The following is a 21,711-nucleotide window of genomic DNA, read 5'->3' as shown; positions in this document are numbered from 1 at the left end:
AAACAAAGAGTCTGGTATGTAATTCCCTAATGCTTTTCTTATCCATATCTAAGTTTTCAGGGCAAATTTGACAATTATTTGATAAAATACCAGAAGCTTTGTGTGTGTGTGTGTGTGTGTGTGTGTGTGTGTGCGTGTGTGTGTGTGCATGTATGCATATGAGTGTGCTTGTGTACTTGTGTGTACTTGTGTGTATAATAGAAGTATGCTTTTTATGTGGAAAGATACTGAGATTTTTAAATGTAAAATATAAAGGGCTGTGGAGATGCTTCAGGGACTTGGTATTCCTCCAGAAGACCCAAGTTTAGTTCTCAGCACCCAGGTTAGGAAGCTCACAACTACCCAAAACTACAGTTCCAGAGGATCCAGCATCCTCTTCTGGCTTCCACAGAAAATACATGGTCTAAACACATACACAAATATTGAAAATCAAAATAAATCTTTAAAACGATGAACATGGATGTTACCTACAAATTCATTCCTGCAACCACCATACAGATCAATATATAAAATAGTCTGTTATTCTAGAAGGTTCTTTCATGCCCTATTCCAATTAGTGTTGCCCCTTAAAGATTGCCACCGATAAACCTTATTGATCTTTATATAAATGGAGCAATAAAACAGGCACTCGTTTCTATCTGGCTTCTTTCACTTGTAACATCTGTGGCTGTGTTTTCCATGTTGCTTAACAGTTTGCTTTTTCCTTAACATCATGTGGTTTTGTGCAGCACATAAGCAACAATCTATTTATTAATTCCCTAATACATGAATATTGGGTGGTTGACAGGTTTTTATTTTTACTATTTTTAAAAAAGCTACTATGAACTTATGAACATTTTCTTCCTTCTCTTCTGGTATTTGCGTCCCTATATTTGTTGGGGGAAAAATACCCACAAGTTGAATCTGAAGATATTAAATAGGCACATGTTTAGATTTAATAGCAATTACTAAACAGCTTTCCAACATTCTTATGCCAACTCCCAGCAGCAATGCTTGACTACTTCAGTTGATCCACATTCTCATCAAGGCAGTATTTAAATCTTTTTAAATTTTAACCATCTGCTAGGTAAGAGAGGAGGTTAGAATTTAAATGCTAACTACACTAAATATGTCAATCATCCCAAACTGCTATGCATTGCATATATCTTAACTTGCTCCTCAAATTCTTTTGGAACCTCTGACTTGCAAATCTTTGATGCTCACCCAGCCTCTTCTACCCCTGAGCCTGGTCAGATTCCTGTTGGACCTGTAAGTTCTATCACCTGAAACTGACTTACTAGATAACTATTGCTGTAGACACTGCCCCATTCAATACTTCAGATCCTGGGCTCTGGGATCTGATCATAGACCTCGACTGCAATACTGGCCTAGAAAATCTCATTGTAGAGGAGCAGTTATGCCCCCAAATAAAGAGTGAGCTAGTGGAGTTATTCTGCACCTTTTCTGATAGTAGGTGGCTTCAAGGAGTCGTCCCCAGGCCTATGTGTTGACATTCTATCTGAATTTTTTTTTTTTTTGGTTCTCTTTTTCGGAGCTGGGGACCGAACCCAGGGCCTTGCGCTTCCTAGGCAAGCGCTCTACCACTGAGCTAAATCCCCAACCCCCGTGTTGGTGTTGACATTCTAAAGAGCTGAGCAAGAACTCTTGCCAGTTTGCATGCTCTGACATGTGACTGAGCACACCCCCTCTGCCCCAGTTTTATGAACTACATCTGAAATTGAGCCAAATTCTCCCTTCTGTCTCTAAGCTGCTTCTTGTCATGTATTTTGTCATACCAGCGGTAAAAGTACCTAACATAGTTCGCCAATCTTCACTCCCTAATCTTAAAAATTTTAAATGAAATTTAGCACCAGCAATTAATCATTATTACTCCCCCAGGACCTCTTTTCTAGTAATCAAATTAAAGTAGCTTAGCTACAATGTTTGTCAGATTTTTTTTTCACTTTTAGTTTCCTATTTATTTATTTTGGTGTGCTGAGGATTGAACCTCTGAACTCTTGTGGCTTCTTGGCAAGCACTGCGTCACTGGCCAGTCTTTTTAGTTTTCATTTTGAGAAAGGTCCCTGTAATTTGTTAGATTAGACTAGTCTAGACTCTGTATGCAAGGTAGCCTTGAATTTGATATTGTCCCACCATAGTCTCCCACGTAGCTATAATTACAAACCTGCACTGGTGGATTATAAATAGACTTGGTTGGCACGACTGGTCTATCTAATTTCTAAAGAGATAATGATGTACTAATTAGGATACCAGGGTCCAGAGGGAGTCCCTGAAGGTTTGGGCCACCATAGTCTAGTCTGGGTGTTTCTATCAATGAGTTTCAGTGTGTTACTCTGTAACTATGGTGCAGGGTTGATCTTGCTAGAGCTCTCAAGGAGGAAGGAGTCATAGCAATGTCTATTTAAGCAACTTCCCATAGAGGGTTCATCCAGCATTCCTTATGTCTTTCAGAGTACTTGTTTTACAATTAGGTAGGGAATCCTAATAAAAATACACCATGATGTGACTGTTAACCTGGGGGAAGGGTAATACTGCCTTTTATCTGTTTTCTCTTCAAGGAACGGCAAACTCTAAATTGAAGACATTATGTTTTCTCTCAATACAACTAAGATCATCATAGCATTATCAAAATGATATTTTTACATGGCGTGCTTTCCAATGAATAACTAATAAGCTAGCACACTAATTATGCAGTTTCTCTGTAAGGGGATTATCATCTCATCCTAAGACAGCCACTAACATTGCAAGTTTCTTTCTTCCAGGCCATCTTCTGTGTAACTGGTTTTCACCTTCCTTGTCCTACTAATTTTTATCTGTACATTCATAATTTATTCATCAAGTGGCCATTAAACACCAGGCATTGCAATAAAGTAACAGATATAAGTAACACAGTATCTAGCCTTATTGAGGAGCAACAGGGAGGGATATATTTGTTAAAAACTTGGGAAAGCATAGGTAGTTGTAAAACAAGGATTCTGAAAGACATAAGGAATGCTGGGTGAACCCTCAATGGGACGCCGCTTAAATAGACTTTGCTAAGGAATTAGGAGATGAGTTGAAATCTAAAAGGTAGGTGGAAAGGCAGCAGCCATCTCTATGTAAATGCTGGGAGCTGTGCAGTCAAAAAGGCATCTCCTGCAGGAGGACCTAATTGAAAACTGCCTGAGAAAAGAAGGATTGTTGATGCAGACAATGCTGGCCAATCAGGTACTGCTGTTTAGAATAACAGTTTCTTTCTCGGGACCAATGGGGCTTGTGTGGAGGGTATTAAAGGAGCTTGTACTGCATCCAAATGAGCTTACATCAGTTTCTCAACTGATCTCTGAGTCTGTGTCCTTGATTCTATGCCACCTCATGTCCAACCCACAAGGGCAGGTAGGGTCCTGTGGCGAGTAGTCCAGGGCACAGGCAGCAGCCAGAGTCAATGAAATAAATGGACAGAGAAGGATATTTAGAGAGGAAATGGAAAATGTATCGACTCTGAGACAGGTGGGGACAAAGCTTGAGGAATTCCTATGAGGAACCCTTTGGTTAGAATGCTGTCTCTAAAGGGTTAGTGTCTTGGGATCAAGCTCTGTGGTCAGATCTCTAACCAGTGAAGAGTACCTTGTATGATGTCATTATATTCTATAAAAAATAAGGTTTTAAACACTGTGGTGTGTATGCATGTGTGTGTGTGTGTGTGTGTGTGTGTGTGTGTATGTGTGTACAATGGCACTTTAGATTCATGTTGTTTAGTTGTTGTTTTATAACTTGATATACGCCAAAGTCATCTGGAAAGAGGAAACTTCAACTGAGAAAGTGTCTTTTTAGATTATCATGTATGCTATTCTGCGGAACTTTTTTTTAAATTAAAGGTAGATATGCCCAGTACCATCATTCCTGGACTGGAGGTCATGGGCTGTATAAGAAAGCAAGTTGAGAACCCCTTGGAGAGTCACCAAGTAAGCAGTGTTCCTCCATAATTTTTGCTTCAGTTCGTGCCTGCAGGTTCCTCCCTTGAGTTCCATTCCTGACTTTGCATCACGGTGCATTATAAGGTAGAAGATGATATAAACGCTGTCCTCCCCAACTTGCTTTCAATCATGATGTCTAATTACAGCAGTAGAAACCTAAGATATGGCTGCAAAGGCAGTTAGATGTTATCAGGAGAAGATGGAAACAGAACACCAAAAATGAAGAAATAAAACTGGGAAATTGTTATTAAATAAGTGCAGAGAAGATAGAAGTAATAGAATGAAAGTATTGGATACAATAGTGAAAATGGTTATCCAGATATATATATATATATATGTATATATATATATATATATATATGTATATATATATATATATCTCACAATGGAATTATATACTTACAGCTGGTTAAAATAATGCATTTTGTGTTATCATTGATTCACTATTGTGAAAGCAACCAGAAAGACTAGATGTAAATGTGGTTAGCCTACATTAGAGGAGTCCATATGACTGACAATGGTCCCCTATATCTGACTTCAGGGAAGAGAAGTACAATGCAGTCAACCTAGTAGAGAATGTTTTAAAGAATGGTTTTGATATGACAGAGACAGGCTAGCTATCTACACAAAGCTTCATCCTCCCATTGTAGGCCAGTCTCACAAAGCTGAACCATATTTTCTAGCTTGTCAGGAATTTACAACCAAAGATTGTGAGTGGCCCATAAACATTCCATTGGTTAGAAACCTGGCTCATAAAAGATAAGGAAAGAAATAAAAAATAACCCTCAACAAAACATAGTTTTTATATTCGGTCTTTACCTTACCTTCCAGCCTGCTGCTACATATCTCTGACCACAGGTGATACGTTTCACCATGTTTTGAAGACGGCAGAACCAGTATCGACTTCTATTCTTGAGATTTGCATGGACTTTGTCCCTTTGTCTTGACTTATCTCCTGACAATGAGCGAGCAACAAAATTATATCTTACTATAAATTAAGCCACTAAGATTTTAAATTATAAGAAGATGAACGTTCTTTGTTTGATAACTATTATATGTGTGTTGTGTCCCCATGTAAAGGACATATAGAGGCATAACCTCAGTGAGATAGCCTTTTGTACAAGTTCTTAGGTGCTGCAATTAAAAATTAAATGAGACTGAAGCATGGTCCCTAAATTAGTGGCAATACTCTCCCTCCCTTCCCCTCCCCTTCTTTTCCCTCCCCTCCCCTTTCCTCCCCTCTCCTCCCCTCTCCTTCATTTCCTTTTCTTCCCAGAAAATGCCATTTGAAGACACAACAAGAAGATTCGATCAAGGAAGAAGACTGTCCTCATCAGAAATCCTATTCTTAGCTTGGCCTTGGTTGGATTCTCAGCCTTCAGAGTTATGAGAAAATACATTTCTGTTGCTTGGACAATGACCCTGTGGTATTGCATTATAGCATCTTAAATAGTTTACGATGGACCCATGGTTTTAAGAGGTGGAAGGAAACTCAGGTGTGCAGGACAGGAGTTGTAATTTCAGATCAAGACCCAAGGTGCTTATCAGTGCCAATCACTAGGGCATGGAACAGAGAGGTGACCAGAACTAAGCTCTATCCTAGATGTGACAGAGAACACTCAAGAGAAGAGGCCAAATTACCCTAGAAAACAATTGGCATTTAATAAATAAGTAGGTAAAAAATAAGTCAGGATTCTGTAACGTAACAAAATAGCATGTGTATATATGTATACACATGTACCTATACATTATATAGGTATATATACATATTATGTGTGTGTGCATATATGTATGTATGCATGGGTGGATTTTATTAGATTGCCTTACATTACGTTCTGTTCCACAGTGAGTGTCTTACATTGTAGAGGCTGAGAATCTGGTAGTTGTTTAGTCCATGAGACTGACTGTGTCAGCCATCCCAGTCTAGTACTGAGGACTACACTCTAGACCCTAAAGGGTTTGTAAAGAGCTTTTGTTCTTCAGTCTACACTGGATTCCTGAAGAAGTTGTTTCTAATATTAGCAAAGAGATGTATAGCAACAGGATACACACATGTGCTAGTGAGAGTGAGATCAAGCTGGTCAAGAAAAAAAGTTTCCTTCCTTCTTCTATGTCCTCTTATGTGAACTGCCACTATAAATTGTTGCCTATGTGTAGGGCGGGTCTTCCTGGTTTAAATAATCTAATCAAGAAAATCCCTCACAGGAATGCACAGTCACTTACACTTTTCTTGTTCCCAAATCTAGTCAAGATTAGCCTTAGCCATCATAAAACAAAGGAGTGGATTTAATGAAGTCATGCCTGGGTATCCAGGAGGTACAGACTAAGCCAAAATACCTTAAGATTTCTAAAGTAAGGAGAGGCCAATTCTCTCCTGATGTACCATATTTCCAAAAGCAAAGCTTTCTTTTCTTTTTAAGATTTATTTATTTTTATTTTTGTATATTACTTTTTTTATTTGCATTATGTACATACAATGTATTTAAGCCTGGTGCCTACCAAACCAGAAGAAGATGCTAGATACCTTGGAGTTGGGGTTATAGACTCATATAAGCCATCATGTGGGGGTTGGGAAGAGCCTATTCCTCTGTACAAGCATACAAGCAGTCAGTACTTTTAGCTACTGAGCCATCTCTCCAGTCCCAGTTTATATATATATATATGAAAGCAACATTAAAGCTCCAGAGTTATGACTACTTCCTCATTGGTTGATGGCACATCTTTATTAAAAATATAATTATAAGAGCAAACATTAGAATTGGGAGGAGTGGTTCATTTAATTCTGTTGAATAAATGTCACTGTGAGCTGTCATCCACTGTATCTTGCTGGGTGGACAGAGCCAAGCTATCTGTCCTCCCAGTATGTGTCCTATGGTGTTGGAAGGTGATAGAACATCCCTAGGAAGGCAGATGGTGGTGCTTCACAGTGACTGATCATCAATCCATAGCACAGGACCGAACAGGTATGACGAGCAACAGATGTAGCTCATGCTCTCTCACAGTAGCTGTTCATAAGCAAGAAGGGAATGAAAACAAGAAATGTTGGGTAGGTGTGAAGTAAATCTTTATATTATACACAAACACACATTTGTAAATGGCAATTATATACATATATGATACATACACCACAGACAACACACACACACACACACACACACACACACACACACACGTGCACATGCACACGAACACTCACATGCCCATATTTGTAGAGGGTAGTTTAACTGTTCTTTTCTCAGTAATGAAAGCCTGAACCTCAGAGCATGAAGTTCAGAGACAATCTACTTCCACATCTTTATTCATCATAAGAACAATATATAAACACAAGTGATACATATTGGGTCCTCTTCTAGTTGTTTTGACCTGCTACATAATATTTTTGTAACCAGTAGTAGTCTTTGAAAGTTTATGAAGATACTTATATTATATATATATATATACTGGAACACTGTACCACCTATGATAAGTGCATTGCTAAGTAACAACAACAGCAAAAAGTCTTGGACCTATGAGGTTTTCAACTGACAAGGAATGAGGAGGCGGGCTTGCGGTCTCAAGCTTCATTTCAGTGAGAGATGTGTGGAATATATTGAGAGAAGCAGAGGTAGTAGAGATTGCTCACTGAGGAGAACTCTCCAGCAGCTTGCCAGAGGGCATGAGAACAAAATCAAGAGGCAGCATCCCAACTTTTCACCTAACTAAGTGCAAGGTGACACTCAGGAGGAGCAGGAGCCAGCAAGGCAAGAGCCCAGCTGGATGACGCCTGCTCTTGGAGTCATCCCTCTGACACCTGGGCCCCTTGGTGCTCACTATAAATCACAGTCCTGCATTCTTCTTGGAAAAAAAAAAGCAATCATTACCTAGCTGTGTTCTGAGAACTTAAATTTGCTCCTGAATCCAAGCAATCTCTCTACTGTGGAGAGCAGAACTGTGCATAATCACTTTGCTTGCAAGCCAACTCTATGCAAATATATGCAAATGTCCTGGCAGAGTTGGCCTGGCCCTCAGGCCTTCCAAAGAGCCCTTTCCTGTTGAAGAGCAAAAGCACTGCCCATTTAGAGAAAGCAGGATTAAGACACTGCAGTAGAGAGCAGAGTCAGGTAACTTCACAGTAGTCACAGCAAGGAGAGGTAGGTGTCAGCACAAGTGACTAAGCAAGTCTGAACTGAGATACAAAACCTGCTGGGGTAACTCGCCATCACTTTTCTCCACAGGAGCTATAGCCTAGGGACCATTCACTCACCACAGACAGAAAATCACTGCGAGGCAATAGCTTTTGAGAAAAACAGGAGCATGTTCCAAATTGTATTACACCCAGAAATTGTTTCCCCTTTCTAAATCACTGGAGTCTATAAAACCAGGCTTTGTACAGCTACAGTGGGCACTTTGCAGCTGATGTTTCTTCTGTGCCTCAGAAGATTTGGACTCACTGTCAGAGTTGATCTCATATCCCATAGACCTCTAAGGACCATGGCAAGATACACAACAGTATCTAAGTGTTACAGGTGTACTATTAGCAGGAGGTCTCTAAACAAAGGTAGTGAGTAGAAAGGGTATTATGTCAAGTCCCAGTGGGTGTCACAGTTGGGAGAAGAAAGCATTACAAGCCCAGTAATCAACAAAAGAGTGTCTCTACTCCCCCTGAATCAGGAGTCATATGTGTGAAATAAGTGAGACACAGAAAGACAGATAGTGCACCCCCACCCCAATATATAAAACTGAGAGTTAACCTTATAGGAGTACTTAATAGCATAATGGTTATCAAAATGTCTGCAAGAGGAGAGGACTCTGGGGAGAGGCTAGTCAAAGAATATAATGTCACAATTACATAGGAACAATAAGTTCTGGTATTGTGCCGTGATACAGTAGCTATAATTAACAATAATGTATTGTATATTTCAAAATCACCAGAAAGGATGGTTTTAAATGTTGCCACCAACAGATGGTAACTGCATGAGGTGACAGACATGGGAATTACTTTGATTTTATGTTCTACAATATGCACATGTATTAAAATAAGCACTGTACTCCATAAATAAGAACAATCATTATGAATCAATTAAATATTCAGCCCCAACAGCCATACACTACATACAGTATCATCTATACATTATGTGATTTATGGATTATTTTTGCTTGCTCAAATATGCTTAAGTCAATTTGTTTCAGTTCACTTCAAATATTTTCATCGTTCATCATTAAATACTGAGTATTCATAACACACCAGACATATTTAGTATTGTTAAGCAGCTAATCAGGGTTAATCCTGTGCCCTGCATAGAGGTAAACCCTTCTATCCACAGGGAGGTATCTACTTCGCCCTATTTTATATGGTGCCTGTAATTTGATAGGGAAATCATATAATACATGGATAGAGTGACCAGAGCATGGTGTATCTGGCTATCCCCAACAGTGTTTGAAGCTAGACAAGCCCAAAAGCAAGTGCTATTTCCACACATTGTTGATGTCATAGAGCCTCCCAATGGTTAGGGAGAATTAGATACTAGGGAGTTTCCTTCAGGGCAGAGGAAGGTCAGCACCAGGGCTGGCAGGAATGAGTAATGCAGGGCTCCCTGAAGAAGGGGGAGATGGTAGAGGACTGCTAGGCAGTTTTCTGTCAGTACATCAAATACCTGAAGTGACCAAGGCATAAATGAAAACTTATTTTGCCTTCAGTTGGGTCCTTCTTTCACTGACCTAACCACTATGTTCACGATTGTGTGCCTATGGTGACACAGCACAGAATAGTGGGGACATATGTGAGAAGAACAGTGCATACCTTTGGTCAGGAAAGGAAAGACAAAGTAGAGACAGTAAGAGGAGTGTCACTGTTCCTCTGTGCTGCATAGGGCCAATGAGCCTCACATTAGGGATCAGGTTCTAGAGTCTTGATCTCGGGAACTGATCCAATCTCAGCGCTAACCTTGAGGCTTGGATCTCTGTGGGAACAATTAAGGTCCAAGTCTAGCATGCCATCATGCCACCATCACCCCGTGATTCTGGTGAGCAGCTGAGAACTTGTGTCCCTGGCAAAGACGCAGAGAAGAGCAGTGTGTTCCTACTGGGCCCTCCGGCTCCTGTGGATCATAGTGAGAAAGCCAGCTGCTCCCTAAGGCATGGGTCCAGCACAATCTGGCCCTTCTCATGGGACAGTTGGCTTATACACTCTCCTGAGCTCATGTCAGCTGGCAGGGTTCAGATAGCATATGGTAGAAAGGCTAAGGTAGGCCATAATCTCTGAGGCATCTGGTCTACCTTATTCAGAAAGCTGTCTAGAGTAATGTTCAAGTGACTTTGCATTTGACATATCACTATTACCTGAATATGTATGTTCCTAAAGGGCAAAAGAAGCCTTCAGAAACACTGCAGCTGAAATGAAGACAAAACCAGATTTCTGACCACAGTCAACACCTGCTCACATTCAGATTCACTTTCTCTCTTTGGACTCTTCATCTGCCCACAGCAGCCATCTTCTCCTCTGAGGGCAAGGAGGCTACAAGCACTCAGTAAAAGTCTGCAAAGTCTGAGGTGAATCTACCTTCTGCTTGGTACTTTTTCAAAGTGAGTTTCCTTTGAAAGCTGTCTGGGCACCTGCTGATTGCCCCCTGGTCTTTCTCGGAGCTATCCTTGGGCATCTTTTTAATGGCCCGACCTTAATTGCATTTTCTTGTGTGTGCTGTGGCAGCCAGCATGTAGTTTAATAAAACATTTTCCAGCTGTTGGGCCCATTATTCCCTCCCCCTACATCTTATGCACTGGAAGGTTTTAAGCCTTATTTTTAAGGTGATTGATTTGGTATGTTTTCCACTTTCTTTCCTGCTGTTGGGACATTTTACCTCGATGTGTGATAATTTTTTTTAAAAAAAGGAACTTTGATTTTTCTGTCCCCTTACTTTCCACCCTGCCGTTGCTGAGCTAAGGACCAGGGAGCTTTAGTCCTTGAGTAGCTATTTTGCCTTCTCTGATTCTGTAACAGCTGTTGGTACTTTGGATCTGCGTGGCCAGAGCTCAGGGCTTGTCACTTAATACTTGTACTCATGGGGTGTTGAAAGTGGGCACTCAGAGATGTTATATGTAGTAGCCAGAGTTTTACTGTTTTTTTTTTCTTTTAAAAACTGGAGTGAAGTTTTCTTTTCTTTTTGTACCCCTGTCATTGTATTTTGGGTGTGATGATAGGGGTAGAAATTCATACCAAAGAGACCAAAGAGATGCATTTCAGAATATAAGAGTGAACCCATCCAGAATGCTTGAAGTTTCTTCTTCCTTAGTGTGTCCCAGTGATGCTATCACGTGACAAAGTTTCCCGAGGAAAGCAAAGCCTTTGATATAGACTTGATAATTATTTCTCATTTGGTACTAAATAGCCAGCTTCATCTCTGCGTAAGTGGAAAGCATTCCTGACCCGTCCAATGGTTAACTCGGAGCAGCCTGCCATTGGTTGAAACCCCATTTCTTGCTTTCTCCCAGGCATTTTCCCCATCCCCTGGCTTCCCTTACCTTCCGCTGTGTCTTCCATCGAAAACTGTCTTCGAAGACAAATTCAAGTTATTCTTTCATCTCCTGCCTTTGGTGTCTTCTATGTCTCCCAAGACAATCCCTCCCAACCCCTTTATCCACAGTCCTAGGACACTTAGAGTCTTCTCAGAAGAGTAGCCTTGCATTATCTTGTTATTTTCCTTGTTGCTGGGATGGGATACCCCCAACAAAAGCAATGTAAGAAAGAAAGTATTTGTTTTAGCTCTAGGATTGAGGTCATGACCTATCATGATGGCAGAGTCACAGCAATAAGAGCTTGAAGCACCACACCATGTTGCATCCACACTTAAGGAGAGAGAAATGAACACCACTGCACAGTGAGTTTTCTCTTCTTTATATGGTCTAGGACCCATGCCCAGGAAATGTTGACAATTGCTTTGAGTTTGGGTCTTTCTGTATCAATTAACCCAAACCAAAGACTCTGTCACAAGGCTAGAGGGTAACCTAATCTAGATAACTACTCACTGGTAATTATCACAGAGGCTTGTCTTCTTTGCGATTCTAAATCTTGCAAACATGGTAATTAATAGTGACCATCATAAATATCAAGTTCACCCTGCCACTCTCAGTTCACTAAGCTAAGTTTGATTTGCGTTGGAGAGCTATGTGCCAGGAAATGTGTTCATGTTGCAAATAATAATTCAAGTCATTTATCTACAACTTAGATTATTAGATTAATTGTTAACATTCTGTCCTGTGTGATATGTGTTTTGGAAAAAGTGTAAGTTCACATCTGTGATCAGATTTCAGTTCACAGAGCTTTGGGAAAATGGATAGTTCATTTGGATTCATCTTTTGACATTCCTGGGTTAAGAAATACCTTTTATACCAAACTATAAATTCACTTATCATCTGTGCATTGCCCTAAAAACTAATATTTAAAAGAGCCAACCATAATTCTCAAATTAATGAGTACCTCTTCTATTGTAATCTTCTTTAGAAATTATTCTTTTTTCTTATTGACCTCAATTTTTAGGTGCCACTCTGAGTGCAGTATTTCTGCAGTTTTGTCAACAGCCATTTATACACCAAACCCAGGGAACTCCCTTCTGCCATCAACTACCAAATATCCCATAGTGAAACCTGAACACCCAGAGGATGTATGGTTCACTTACCCAGGGATGGTCCATTGCCCAAGTAGCTGTCATATTATTTTTGACAGCGTGAGTTCTAGCTAAACAAAGATTCAGGATAAATTAATGAAATAAAAAGGAGAAAGAATTGAAAAAAGAAAAGAAGAATTGAGTGAGACAGTGAGTAAATCTGTATTTCAACAATATCTTCTAAAGCTGTTTATGATAAAAAGAGGATTAGGGAGCTCAAATTCCAGCTATATTAAATTAAATCCCAGACCCCTGTTCTCAGACACATGCAGGCCTGAGAGCATCAATCCCAACATGACAAAATAGCCCCTGGGAGAAGGACTCTTCCTGGCAGTGTGCCACTTGCCTCTTATAAACTGTTAACCGTGGTAATGAACCAATCCAAGAGACATATTAATAATGACATGAAGAGACACGTTTATTGTTGATTGTTGAGATGGCGGCAGATTTATTGCTAGCTTGCCAGGAGGGAGGGTTTGGCCCAGCAATGGTGCAATTAAAAACAAATTGAACACAGGGACAAAGAATCAATAATCTAACAGGGCAACTTTTAGTTTGCAAAATACAAATATAAATTAATTGACCTGAACACACTTGCTAACTGGCCATTAATGTCTGCTAGCTGGCCAATCAGAGCACATAATCCACCCAGTAAATTCATTGCAGCAGGCTGGGTTTGTAGATTTCTAGGTCTGCCTGCCAGGGTAGCCGCTGGGGGGCAGCTTGTTTGAGGGTGATTTCCAATGTCACTAAAGGAAAATCACTGAGTGACACAGTTTGCCCAGAAGCTCTAAATTATGGGTTATTTCCAGAGGTTTCACAAAGAATTCATTTATCCAGAAAATACATTGTTGATGTCTTCAGTGTAGTACATAGAGTCTATCCTAGGACAAGAAAGCAAATGGAATAAATCCAGACACACTGCTGTTCCCAATGTGGCCTTCACTTAACTCCAGTGTATTTTCCAGGAAAGTTTTCCTTTGACACACTTGTTCACTCTCAAGAATAACTGATACTTTTTCTCACTCTTGCAAAAAAGTGATAATTAGAACATAGTTTGGATATCTAGGTATTATGGTTATGGATGATTAAAATCAAATATAAATGTAAAATAAGAGAGATACTTATTTGGTCATGCTAATTTTGGATGTCATCCCTAAGCAGTATCTGTAGTGAAAAATCAAGAAGGTACTTCTTGCTCTTGCTTTCAAAGAAATTATAAGGAAGAGGGAAAATAGAGTTAGATCAATCGATAACTGAAACTATTAAAAAGGCACAGGTATCATAAGGCAGTGCAGGCAATTGTTTAGCAACCAGAGTTTCAAAAGCAATCTATGGCTTGGGGACTTAGGAGCTCTATAATAGTACTGTGCAGTGTGAAAGACACTAGTCCCACTTGGCTATATCAAATCAATTCAATTAAAACAAAATATGACTTAGAAGTCAGAGCCTCAATTGTATAAGCTGTATTTGGGCTTCTTATTGGCCACGTGTGGCTGCCATCTCTTGTGTTAAAGAACACGAATGCAGGCATTTTCTTTACAACACGGGTCTATGAAAACTGTAGCTTTCTTTAGAATTTGAATATCCAGAGAGAAACAGAACAATCAAAACAAGACTTGTTGGAGGAATGGAATGAGTGTTGGTTGCTAGAGATGATGGGCTGTAGGGACAAATGTGAATATAGTGATATGTAGGATGGCAAAATGTAGAAAGAGGAATTCACATGAAAACCATAGTGGCCCCTGGATTCTGAGCATGCACAATGGTGGTTGAAAAGGTTTTGATAATGTCATTATTAAAAGGAAATCATTAGCAATTCATATGTTTCAAGCTAACTAGTAGGGAGAACACTGATTCTTTCTAGGACAAAGAAATGATAAATGTCTGAGGTGATGGATGGTCCAATTACCCTGCGCTGATAACCGCACACTGTTTACATCACACCAAAATGTCACAGTATGCACCATAAAAATGCCTAGTTACTGCGTGTCAATTAAAAACATGAAAATATATTTTAAAACTCTGTGCACATGCATCATTGTCAAATAACATAAAATGAGAAAGACATGAAACATCGGTGTCATGGTGGGACAAGCCAGTGGAGAACGAGAATAAGATTCGTCATTAGAGTCATTCTTGTGGGAACAGAAAAGAAGAGAGAGAAAAGACATGAAAGGGAAGAACTAAAACTTAAGGGAAACACTTGCATGAAGATGTCATGTCTTCAAATAGGGTTGTGAATCTAGAGGAAAGAAGAGGTTTTGGAATGAGGAGTCAAGTTCAGTGAGGAACATGTTGAGATGCTCCAGCTAAGGGAATGAGAGAGTGGAGTTAAAGAAGACACTATAAGCAAGGAATGGAGATATGGGTCAGTCTGAGCCTTTCAGAAAAAAGTTATAATTACTGAGATGATGAAAAATGGAAAGGGAAGGGACATCTTAGCAAAGACAGATCTTGTCTGCAGGAAGGTTGGCTGAAGAGTCCTTGAGGAAACTTCAAGGAGAGTACATTCTGTGCCCACAACCAGGCAGGCCAGGCACACTTGGTGTGACAAAACATGGAAAGCAGAAGAATGCCTTCTAAATGTATGAGGAATGAGCTATCATTATAGACTGGACTGAACAAAATCCCAGCCTTGGACTTAGGAACTAGTGGGCCAGGACAATTTCCCTGGCATTTCTAATCCTGTTTTGCCATTCAAAAATTAGAGAAAGTATTATATTATGATCTTTTGAGGTTAAATGAAAAATAGAGTTAGATCAAAGGAGTGCTATACCACTCAATGAACATTGGTCAAGGTTATGATTACTAGGAAAGACTCATGTAATAGTTGCCTTATAATAATCCTTTACTTTTATTTCTCTTCAACTTCTCCATCAATAGAAGAGATTCTTCCTAGAGAAATAATAGCCAATGGTTTGGGGTATTTTTTGAAAGCCAAAATGGATCAAGCACAATGGGTAGTTACTACTGTTATTGCGCTTGAACTTGACACATGTTAACTAGATGCTCAAAACTATGTTAAGGGATTCAAGTAAGAGACTCCAAGTATGAATTCACTTGCTCTCTTATAGAGTAATTTAATTCTCTATACTAAATTTCCCCTGATGCCAAACCATGAGTAATACTCCTAGAGGGTGAAGTTTGAAGTGTTGCTATGTTAGGGTAATAGGATATGATAAACTGAAAGAGATGAAAATACTTGGTGATATTGCTAATTCCCCCTTCAAGTAACTACACTAGCTCTTCTGCTCACAGTACCAGGATGTGTGAGAAAAGACCTTTGCGTTTACTGGACCTGTTGGCTGACTAGCTTCTGAGGACATAAGCTGAGTCCATTCCCACAACTGAGGACAGTACAACAGACATTTCATTTTTTCCTCTATCTCCAGATCAGCAATGATGCTACGAGCCGGCTTTATATGGATCTCAGTTTATTTAATTCTACTGTAAACAAGGCAGACGACAGACCCAGACCCTGCCACTTCTTTTCCTGGCTTCTGCTTCTGTACACATCTCCAAAGCAGATGCCAAGACTGGCAGCACCTTCCTGGATCATGTCAGAACTGTGCTTCGATCCAAAACAAGCCCACATGTTTCCCAAGCCTGGACTGCAATGGAAGACAGGGGGGTGTCCTTTTGGCAGACACATCAACCACCTTTGGCACTTGCAAGGAATTCATCCTGTGTCAAATTCTGTTTGAGTCCCATTTACCTTGGAATATATCAACTCTTCATATTCCTACCTTGAATCAAGGACAACTGCTGCAAAAGGATCAAGTGGTTCCCATTTTGCCTCTGCATGGAAGTTGACCTCCATATGCACTAGACGGCTGCACAGAGTTTCAGAGGTCACAGGAAAAATAGACACAAACCTTGGCAACACTGTGAGAGAGAGAGAGTTTTGAATGGGAATGTGTGCAAATGCAAAGGTGTTAAGGTTGTAGTTCTGAAGTAGAACAAAGCTTCATATTTTCCCCACAATACTGTGAGAAAGGTTCTGATTAAGAAAGAGATCATCTGTGTCTTCAAGCACTATATTGAATAGATAGGGGGACAGTGGACAGCCTTGTCCCTGATTCTAGTGGGATTCCTTCAAGTTTCTCTCCATTTAGTTTGATGTTGGCTATTGGTTTACTGTATGTTGCTTATATTATGTTTAAGTATCGACTTCCATTCTTGATTGTCCCAATAGTTTTCATAAGAAGGGGTGTTGTATTTTTTTCAAATGATTTTTCAGCATCTAAAACTCAGAATACCTATGATACAACACACAGACCATATGAAATCCAAAAACAAGGAAGACCAAAGTGTGAATACTTCAGTCCTATTCAGAAGGGAGAAGAAAATAATCAAGGAGGGTAGAGGGAGAGAGTCATATGCGAGGGACAGAAGAGGGGGAGAGGAAAGGAAGCAGGAGCAGGTTTGGAAGGAGACACGGGAAACTAGACAGTTAGGAAATTGAAAGAAGGTATGTAGCAGTGGGGAATATGAAACTGGGGGTAGCCACTAGAAAGTTCCAGATGCCAGGGACTAAAAAGTTTCCCAGGACTCAACAGTTTCCAACACAGGGGAGAGAAAATCTGTAGAGACCATATCCAGTGGATAGGCATGGCCCTGGGTTGAGGGATAGGGCCACCCACCCATCTCAAAAATATTAATCCAGAATTGCTCCTCTCAACAGGAAATACAGAGACAAAGAATGTAGCAGGGAATGAAGGAAAGGCCACCCAGAGACTGCCCCACCTAGGGAACCATCTTATCTGCAAACTCCAAACCCAGATGTTATTGTTGATACCAAGAAGCACTTGCTGACAGGAGCCTGATATAGCTGTCCCCTGAGAGGCTGTGCCAGAGCCTGACCAATGCAGATGTTGACGTAAGTAGCAACCATTGTACTAAGCGTGGGGATCCTAGTGGAGAAGTTAGGAGAAAGACTGAAGTAGCTGAAGGGGTTAGCAACCCCACAGGAAGAACAACAATATCAACCAACCAGACTCCCCAAAGCTCCCAGGGACTAAACCACCAACCAAAGAGTACACATAGAGGGACTCATGGCTCCAGCTGCATATGTAGCAGGGGATGGCCTTGTCTGGCATCAATAGGAGAGGAAGTCCTTGGTCCTGTGAATGTTCGATGCCCCAGAATAAGGGAATGCTAGGGCATTTAGGCAGGGGTAGGTAGGTGGGTGGGGGAGCACCCTCATAGAAGCAGGAGGAATGAGGGAAGGGAGAGGAGGTTTAAGGTGGGGGGGATAACATTTGAAATGTAAATAAATAAAATAACCAGTAAAATAAAATAAAATAAAACTTTCTGAAAATCTAATAAAAAAATAAAAAGAACTAATTGTAAGGAAATACGTCCAAGAAACCCATTAGCATGTACAATGCGGATTTACTAATAAAATCTATATTAAGCAGAAAAAAAATAAAGAAACCATCTTTGCTATAAATTCAGTTTTGGATGTGTCATTACAGAGTATACGTCATATAATGGAAGGAATCAGAACTTGGGAGATTCGGTACATTCATTCAGTTCTGGCTCCAGAGGTATCAAATTCAGACAGCAGCTGACTAACATCATCTGATATCCGATTAAGAAGGCTGCCCAGTGTACACGTGTGAACTTCATTCTGAAAACCCAGGTTAGAGGAGACTGCTAGGTCAAGCATGGAAGAAGCATGCATAGGGTAGCTATCTGTCTGTCTGTTCTTTTTCTCCATTAATTAATTTACTTATTCACTTTATGGTTGATTTTAATGCTTACTGTTGACTGGATTATAGAACCATCTAAGGCACTTTCCTTGGGTGTGTCTGTGAGTATGCTTACAGATATATTTAACCAAGGAGCGAAGACTCAGTCTCATTGTGGGTTATGTGCCCAGAATTGGATAAAAGGATGGAGGGGCAGGGAAGACTGGTATTCTAGTGTTAGTCTTTTCCTTGACTGCAGAGGCAATGTGACTAGTCAACCCATCACTGTGTCCATATGCCCTCTCGGCCATGATGCACTGAACTTCATTGAACCATAAACAACTTCTTAAGTTGATTATGTTGAGTATTTTGCCACAGGCAAGGAAACATTACTCTTCCTGTGAAGAAAGTTTCCAAAGATACCTTCCTTTGCCATATGCAGGAGGTCTCACAACAATAATGACACCATCACTAATTCCTTCTGTGGCTTCAGTTGTCATCAAAGTCACTCTAATCCTTTAATAAAAGATAGACAGGGCCAGTGAGATGGCTTAGTGGTTCGAGGTACATGTAAGGAGGACTGATGATTGAATTTGATCCATAAGAACCACAATGGATCCTGCAAGCAGTTCCCTGATACCACATGCGTACCATGGCACATGTGTACCTACACACACACACACACACACACACACACACACACACTCAATCACACTCATATATGTATACATATGTATATATGCAGTAAATATAAGAAAAACAATAGAAGTGATATATAGATGATAGATAATGTATGATAGATGATAAATAGATGATAGATGATGATAGATGGTAGATAAATAGAAGATACAAAGTCACATACATACACATACATGAATAAAACAATTTTATGTGATTTTTCAGAGAGGAGTCAGGAAAGATTTTTTACATACCTTTTCCAATGGAAAAGTTGGACAATACTCAAACTCGCCATTAATGATGCTATCAAGGGATTCCTAAATTCTGAGTTCAAATAAGCCATAAATTAGTAAAGGCTTGTGAGCAAACTTTCTGATTGCCCCATCAGTGGGTAAAATGAGAAGAGAGACAATCCCAATTAGAACAAACTCTTTCTTTGAGAAATTATACTGAAAAATCATAAGATAGAATCATCACAAAGGAGCTGTTGAGCCCACCTCCAGGTCAAAACCAGGGAAATGAAGCCCAGAGAAAATCTTACATCACTTCTTAGTAGGAATCCTTTACCTTGTGTGATTCATGGACACAGATACACAGATGCCGCTTACAGTTTCTTGCTCAGAACCTTGTGTCAGAAGGAAATACATGAGCACATAGAAAGAGGAAGGGAGAGAAAAGGGGGGAAGGATGAAAGTAAGGGAGAGAAAGAGATCCATGTACATATATGCATAGAAGATTTTATTAATTGCTTTGTTTGTGTTTGTGTGTCTGTGTATACTTGTGTATGGGGTAGACCAATGCACATTAGTGTGGACCATGAAGGACAATTTGTGAGAAATCAATTCTCTCCCTGCAACATGTAGGGTCATCACACCTGGCAGCGGGCGCTTTTACCCACCGAGCCATCTCACCAGCCCCTACAGAGAGGATTAAAGTGTGCGTGCTGCACAGAGAAAATCAGTTTTACTGCATGCTGTTCATCCCAGGATAAGAAACCTGGAAGGCAATGTCCTAAAGACTCGAGAGCCAAGTTGAGGCTGGGGAGTTAAGTTTTCTCCTGCCCGGGCTTGTTCTTTTCCACGTTTCCACTTTGCTTCTGTGAGGAACAAGTGTGATTATAATTTAAAATAGAGGCTGAATAAATTAAATGTATTTCAGGTTGACTGCTTGCTTTTCTTTAAGCTCATAATTATACACGTTAATTCAAATGACTTTGTAATATTTGGGAGGAGAGGAAGAAATCACGGGAAAAAATGGTTGGGTACAAAGAAGAGTTGGAAGTGGTTTAGTCTCTGAAAAATCTTTTGCACCATGTGGCTCTGTCTGCATCACCCTGCTGGAAACCCTCCTCCCAGGTGCTTGTAGCTCCCAACTCAGAAATTTCTCTTGGGCATTTGCCTGTCTCTCTAGCACCCTTAGAACTTGTTTTCCTCACAAAGGGCACCATTCTCCTGCCCGTTCACTTAACTCCTGCATTAGCAGTGTGGCAGAGGGACACGATTCTGGGGGATACATAGCAGAAAATACCTTCATTAAGAGGTGCTTGGCCACTTCCCAGCCAGCCTAATTCATTCAAATCACTCCTGACTCCCTGAATCTCAATTTCTTGCTTTATAGAGTGGTGACTTTCTGCTCTGTCTTCCAGGGATTTTGTAAAGAATAATCAAAGGAGATAATGCATGCAAAGTGCCTTGTTGACTATTTGTATTTTGATAGCTTTCTCTCCAGTGCCAAGAGCTTAACCCAAATGAATAAATGCAGTGAAGGGAATTTAAAACACTTACTAGCTCTATCATCTAGTGCAGTTTCAATCTAAGCCTCGGTTTCTTTATTTGTAAGATAGGAAGATGATGCACAGTTTGTCAAGTAGATGTAACAATCAATTGAGACATGGTTACTGCATGATGTAGCCAATGCCAGAGGTAACAGGGGCCCAATAAGAGTGGGGTGGGCAGAAAACTAGATTTCCTTTCAGATAACAGCTAATCTCCAAAGAACAGGAAACATGTTAAAACACCCAAAGCCATTTGTATATATATAGAAATTACAGAAGCCTTTTGTGAAGTCCTCTATGTATGACTTTAATAGTGTTTGTATTCCTCTGTCTCGATTTCTGTTTCATGTATGTGTGTCTGTGTGTATGTGTAGGGGACTGTGGGATTGGATGCATGTTCATGCACATGTATTCATGGATGCATGTGTATGGAGGCCTCAGTATCTTCCTCAATTTTCTCTTCTTCATCTTTTGCGACAGGAAATCTCACTGAATCTGGAATGTGCTGACTCAGCAAGGACTGGCCATTAAGCTCCAGGGATCCCCCTTGTCCTCTCCAGTGCTAGGAATACATGCATACATTTTTATGTAGCTGCTGGGATTCGATCTCATGTTCTTGTGCATGCATAGCATGTTGAGCCTATTTTATCCTAGGATTAATCATTTCTAAGCCTCTGAATAAATCTAGGTTTTACAACAAACATTTGTCCATGAAGAGAAATACCTTACAGGCCATGGATTTCTAAGCCAGCCCCGAGAATAGACTGAGAATTCAACACTCCTTAAGCAAGGATAGACACCATTTCCTGTCTGTATCCATTTCTAAGAAACAACACCCCAAACCACCAGTACTCATAGATCTGGTGAGGTTTCCAAACATGGAGAGTTAATGAAAATTAGGATGACAATTAGATCTTGGATCCCCAAAGGAGAAAGGGTTTTCAGTACTTACATAGGATAAAATGGTA

The 21,711-nt window shown here is 40.2% G+C and overlaps 1 protein-coding gene and 1 long non-coding RNA gene across 4 annotated transcripts in view; one reads left to right on the top strand and one right to left on the bottom strand.

The window, feature by feature from the left end:
* Opcml (opioid binding protein/cell adhesion molecule-like) overlaps positions 1–21,711 on the bottom strand; it is a 1,124,064-nt gene that overhangs the window by 239,820 nt on the left and 862,533 nt on the right.
* Positions 9,476–20,130, top strand: LOC148004004 (uncharacterized). The gene is made up of 6 exons (XR_015627087.1): positions 9,476–9,958; positions 10,297–10,484; positions 11,695–11,809; positions 17,283–17,477; positions 18,076–18,242; positions 19,833–20,130. It is a non-coding gene; the product is annotated as an uncharacterized LOC148004004 (long non-coding RNA).

This window comes from Rattus norvegicus, chromosome 8, assembly GCF_021556685.1.
Source record: "Rattus norvegicus strain SHRSP/BbbUtx chromosome 8, alternate assembly SHRSP_T2T, whole genome shotgun sequence".
Lineage (NCBI taxonomy): Eukaryota > Metazoa > Chordata > Mammalia > Rodentia > Muridae > Rattus > Rattus norvegicus.
The sequence above is the reverse complement of the archived record's forward strand: the minus strand, read 5'-3'. Positions and strand labels throughout refer to the sequence as shown.